This window comes from Lepisma saccharinum, chromosome 1 (genome assembly GCF_977018435.1).
Source record: "Lepisma saccharinum chromosome 1, izLepSacc3.1, whole genome shotgun sequence".
Classification (NCBI taxonomy): domain Eukaryota; kingdom Metazoa; phylum Arthropoda; class Insecta; order Zygentoma; family Lepismatidae; genus Lepisma; species Lepisma saccharinum.
In genome coordinates, this window is record NC_139229.1 from 201,347,153 (window position 1) to 201,354,002 (window position 6,850).

Sequence of the window (6,850 nt, forward strand, 5' to 3'; positions counted from 1 at the left end):
CGGTGTCCAGGTCCGACTCCTGCTGCCCCTAGCTACCGGTTTGAACTTGATGAGAATGTAAGAAAAGCAGGTATTGCGAGCCAATCGAGCAAGAAAATTCTACGGGAAGTATTTTTAATTGCATAAAATTTGAATTCGAGGGGGCAATTGTACCTCTGTGCCTCCCCCCTGTAGGTGCTCTTGGCTGTCTGGAAGAAAAATGCAAGATATATATGCAAACTAATTCCATCTTGAGTATCATATTGTCCTGCTGCTCGTCGATTCTGCTAGCCTTGTTTTCCTTTACATCAATGTTTGCCCCCTCTTGCCCCCCTAGAATTGGTTTCCGTCCAAAGTTGAGGGGGGTACGATGCCTCAAACTGCCCCTATCCCTGTGGTTGCGCCACTGGACATGGGTTTTTACATGCATTTCGAGTCCGAGTATGTGAAGTAGCAAATGTGAACTCTGCACCTTAAGTATTGTAAATGTAATACCGCTGAATTGATTGATTTATAATTTTTGGATACATTGAAATCACACATACCTATATATTGTTATATTGTTTATGTGCATTGTAAAGTTGAAACAGAGACATCTGCTTGTAACCTTATATTTTTGAAAAGTTTGCCTTGAAAACCGGGAATTATACTTGAATTTTTTCATGGTCCTAGAGTGGTTAACCATGTAGGCCTATGAGGCAAACCCAATGAAACCGAAACTCGAAATAGGTTGAAGATGGTCACGTGCTGCTATCATGGTGATAATTCCTATCCCCAGAGGATGCACCAACACAGAAAAAGTAGGCTCTTATCTTTAATAAGGTCAAGAGTGCATAATGAAGATAAAAGTTATTACAAAGTGCAACAATATATAACTAGTGACATGACGACAATTGCAAGAACTGCTGGACCTTATATACGAAATGGTCAAGGCTTAGAATAGGATATCTGTCAGAAGAGGCCACAATCAAAGCTTTTTGGTGCTGAACTTCCCTTCAGCTTAAACCGGTCTACAATATGCGAGGAGGCTTGAGAAGGCATTATCCGTCTTATTACATGGAAGTACAATTAGCTTGAGAACTTTGTCCAAATTGTAATAAGTATAGATCGCAAGTTGACTAAAAGTCGATATTGTTTTTTTCCGAACCACAGCGGAGGCTGGTGGTTCTGGATTTGTTTTTTTTTTTTGAGGGGGGAGTGGGGGGTAATGGGAAAATGTAAACGACGAAGAGTCCAATATTCGCTACCATATAGCAGAGCCGGTTTTGAAATTAGGTTATGGCATCTAATTTGTGTTTCTTTTCCAAAATTAATTTTCAAAATTTCAATTAGTCTATTATAAATTGATTAATATTTTATCAACATTTTTTTGGTGTTCGAACTGTGAAATATGGCTTCCTAAATATGAAAATTCTTTTATGGTTTACACTATTTTCACAAGTTTTTCTTTACAATTTATTGCCATTGACTTTGTTTTATCCTCTGAATAATACATATATGTAATTGTATATTTTCAGTTATTAAGGAAATTTTGTTTGAAGGCCGAGAAGAATAGGCCAGCAGCTTTACTTAGGGCCTAACTTTAGGGCGGCAAAACATGAACCTAAGATTCCAGGAAGTTAAAAAAATACATTTTAATTTTCATAACCTGGTAGTTTTGGAGGGCGAGTGCCCTCTTGCCTTCGCCAAGTTACACTTATAAAGTGGGCATATTCTGATTCAAAGTTGTATTATTTGCTTTGTGGAATTTTGACAACTGCTTTTGAAGAAAGGTTGTTCAATATTATTATTATTTCCTCCAGCCTTTCAAAGTGCGAACTATGTAGAACGAATATTAGTGGCAGAATTGTTTAGTGCTGATTGAGACTAACTACGTAGGTTTATTGTAGTGAGGATACTTATAGTGTTGAATCGTAGACGTTTTCCCACACGTCTAAGGTATTCTCGCAGTACGCCGTTTATGTTTCATTGTTTCCAGAAAAAGGAGTATTTGATTGATTAACTTGGTTTATTTTACATCCTATTTCTTCCACTTTTGATTAATCGCGAAGTTGAGGATGAGTGATGACATGATGAAATTAATTATGAACATTCACAAAGAATAGCCGTGCCCAGGCTCGAACCCATATTAGAGTGAAGGGTCACTTATTTCAATAACTTCATTTTCGTATTATCTTCTCCTATGTCGCTTTTCTTCTTTTTTAGGCTAATCGCGACGATGAACATAAATGATGATTAGATGGAGTTAATGAAGGGGCACTCATAAGGAACACCGATGCTCACACTTGACCGTCGTTGACGAGTCTACAACTCAACACATTCTGCCACCGAGGCGATGGACTATATTTTCCTCAACAAAATTGGACAATATAATTATTGTACACCAACTGCTTTTCTAAAAAGCCTTTGAATCCCTGTCGCGTTGAAAAATTCCTGGATATACCCATAGATGGTAATAAATGACTGACATTATTTGCCGTAAGCACACAATTCGTGATACATACAGCAAATACACTCGAATATTATTGCCTTAAACCCGAAGAAACGTAACGAATTCAAGTGGTAGGAAAATCTTCGTTAATGACTACATGGAAATACGACCCTCTGTTTGGAAGTAAATAAAGTGTATGATATAGACATCTCAATCCGTTTTCAATAGGATTTCGAACATTTTTCGAAATATACAAAATGATGACAGCATAAAGAATGGTCGTAGCTATGTGACGACATATTCAGCTCACAAAATTAATAATAATTAGAGATACATCATTTTGGAAATATGATCTTTAGTTCGAAAGAATTCTTATTTTTTAACTAAGGCTATACAAGGACGATTCAATGGAAGTTTACGCATATTTGAAAAATTAATGGAAGAGTTAAAAGTATAATGGCCATATTCTGAGGATATATCAAGTCCCGATTAGTGCCCATGGGGCATTTCGAGGTTACATGGAGCTCCAGTTTCTTTTTTTTTTATCTGCACAGGTATTAACATTCAGTTGGTAATATTTTTAGTTGTTAGATGTCAGTTAATATCATGTATGCATATGTGTGTGAAGGAGAAGATACTGTTAAAACACACATAGTATTCAAAAAATAAAGAATGGATCATGCACGTAGCTTTGGCTAATGCAACAAACTGATATTTAATACAACGTCGTGTAGAAAATATAGTTATATATAACACCATGGAATATCAGAAAATACATTTTTAAAGAAGCAAAATGGTAATCGTGTTTCTAAAATGGCGGATGAAGGATTCAGGATAGAAGCATAGTTTCACGTTGGCAGAATTCACAAATAATGCATAGAATATGCACCCACTGGCGTACGTGCATCATTATTAACTTGCAATTTACGTTACTTATTTGGCGGTCATTTTTAATGTGTAGATGTGACATTTAAATTTTCAGATTCAGCACTTTATCTTCAGTAATGAACCAATTATTCAGCTTGATAGATCACTTATGAAGGTACCAGAGCATTTTAATTTGGTGCCCTCAACTAAACAACCCTGTGGGGGCACCATCGGTTTGTGGGCCAAGTAACCTATAAAAACATACACACACGCAATACACGCACACAACGTCAAACCAGTCAGATATTTAATATAAAAATATTGTGCTTCCAATCCAACAAAACTCACCGCCACTTTGACTCTCTTCTTGCGTAATATAATTAGTGCTTCATTAATACAGTTAGCAACACTAGTTACTAGCTAGCCAATGAACATGCACTGCATAAAAGAAGAAACCACTACGTCATGCTATGTTGCCACATTACCGTCCCTGTTGAACGCTGTGAACCGCGACCTGGAGCGCTATTCAATTGTTTTCAATGATGTTTGCGCGAGTGTGTGCAGTAATGGAATGACAATTGGCAACAATGGCGAAGGGTGGCGAGCAGGGTAGAACACCTGATGCTGAGAGAGAGGGAGACAAAACGAAAATTGGGATCTGCGCAACGGCAAAGATATGTGTGTTGCATTCTAAACACAAATTTTCTGTCATCCGAACAATAGTTTTTTTTCACCTCCAAATTGTTTGCTTTTGCTATTGTAAAACACTTGAAATTTCTGTTTATTTAGAATTGTTGTCAACAATAGAGAATGAGGGCTCAAGCATCGACTCCTGATTGTTACAAGCTTTATTTTGGCAATGTTGGAAGAGGGTCCCAAGTCGGGCAGCCCCTTGCTAACTCAAACCTCGCCCGACAGCAGCGTCAGAAGCAACGATTTTGTGCCACACGTACGGGATTCTCTTCTGGTTTCTCTTCAAGACAGTCACGGTAATAGTTAAAATGCCGAGGCTGTATTTTATGTAGCTCGTGTATTGTCTTATTTTTATTAAAAAGGTAAATATTTACAATTTTAAGTCCATATTTAACTAATTAACTAACTAAACTAACTCCCTAGCCTTCTTAAACCCGAAGGTTCATGGCTGCAGCAACACAGGCCTTCCATCTTTCCCTATCTTGAGCAAGTTCTATGTACTCTTTCCATCCTTACCGATTTCCCTTAGGTCCATCTCAACGTTGTCCCTCCATCTTCGTCTTGGCCTTCGTACAGGTCTCTTACCATCATTTAAGTCCATATTTAACTACACATATTAGTGAAAATAATTAAATATGAATTTACATATTTAGCATTCCCTGCTGATAACCATTTGGCTAATAACCTGTGCTACTTGTAATTTCATTGTGGATGAATCTATCACGATAACCACAGGAAGAAATTAGAGACAGCGAAGAGCTGTTAGAGCTTATCTTCAAACACTCGTTAAAACTCAATGTCTACTATGAGATAGTAGTAATAGTTATGTAGATCAGAGGTTCCCCATGGGTCAAGGCAAGTTCTTCCGCAATACTTTCAGCAGCAGAATTCAGATAATTTTCCACAAGGAAAGCAGAATTTCTTTCAATATTTGCAAGCACTCGCTTATGAGGAAAGATACGCATGCACTTTTGTGGGCCAAAATGCCCATTCATGACCAAAGAGAATAACCAAACACAAACGACCCGATGGAATTTTCTAGCTTTGGTATGCATTGGCTGCGATTTATGAACGGCAGATGTCGTGTAATAGAAAAATGCAAGTGAAAAGTGCTTACATTGAATTAAATGTGTTAATCTCTACGATACACCATTGATACTTCAACTTCGTGTACTGTGAACAGCCTGTTACTATTCGGTGAGAGATATTAATATTCTTTTTATAATTAGGTTTAGTAACTAAGAGTTTATATTTTTCATATCAATATCGTTACATAAATATACACCCTGCCCTGACACTTGCGTAAGGAAGCACGACAGTCTATGACAGTCTAACGGAGGGCTACAGTTTTCTTCAGCACAACCAGATAGATCTGCATATCTACAACCTGTCTGACCTCTGAATCTGTAGTATAAAAGGACAGGCCTTAGAAGTATTATTTAAAATCCTGAAAGAATCTTTATCGTTGTACTATGACCTAGTGCATTCTAACTTTACGTTTTTTTAATGTAATGCACGACAGAAGATGTACCAGGGATCGTAAACTAAAAAGAACTGATTTAAATTAGGAGCAACTTTTTCAGGTGAAAAGTTTTGTACTTTTTAACCATCCCTTACACTGAGATTATCGGCATGTTTTGCTTACTGTTCAAGAAAACTAGATTCGTATTTAATTCTTTGTTATTTAGCGTCGCTTTTCTGCCACATTCGGCTAATCACGGTGATGAGAATGACTGACGATTGGATGAAGGGAACACCCAGGATGGGGCTTGAACCAGTAACTTTGGTGGCCAGATCAGATAAAATACCGTTCACTTAACATGCTCAGCTCATTCTCATTGAGGAGTCATGAAAATTCATTTAGGTGGAGCAGAGAATGACGAAGCTTCCTCTGCAGTCGACCGTAAATTTTACATTTCTAAGATGCAAAGAATATTATTATGATTAGTTCAAAAAAATACCCCTATGGATCAGTGGTATCGTCGACGCCTTATAATCAAGGGGTTCCGGGTTCGATACCCGGGGAGGCACATTGTGGTTCGGATAACACTTTAAACTGTAAGTTCAGTCCCGATTAGCCTCACTGTACATAAAGTGGACATAAAATACCAACTCAACAACACAAAATTTACTTTGTAAAGCCGTTACAGTCACACTGCGAGAGGAACCGCTTACTACTACACATTCTTCTCCCGTTTTAATTTAGTCCAGTATTTATGTCAGACAATAGTTGATGGATGTATGTAGTGATGCAAATTAGAAAATAAATATTGTTATGTGATTCATTACAAGGAGTCTCACTGACAATGTATTTAACATATTGGAGACTATTATAACTTAAATATTGTGCTCGCTTTTTGTTAATCGGAAAGTCTGTACAGCTAAAGACTACTGTCAACCTCGTAAGTGGTGGGGTTGTTAGCACAACGCGATACGAAGCTAACAGTCCAGGGTGCGAATCCCGACATGAGCATGGGTGTTCATTGTGTATGTCATTCAAAAATTTTATCATATCATCACTCATCTTTATCTTTGCGTTTAGCCAAAAGTGGCAGAAATGCGAAGTTAAATAGGCCAGATCAATCATTCAAGCTAGAGATTACCAACAGCCGCGTACACCAAAAACAAGAAATACCACGTGATATACTACCAAGAGTTTCTAGTCATGCTTTGATAAGCTAGAAAACAAATGGGAGGATGAAGCATCTGCTTCTAGTCTTGTTAAGGACTTGATATTGGTAATATTGGCTCTACACGTGCTATGAATTTTTTTATCCGATAAATCAAGAATCTTTTTTCTTCATCAAAATTTCTGCTCACCGCTGCACCGTACAAAAGTATGTATGTCTTTTGGCGGATGCATTTCCCCCACATATGATA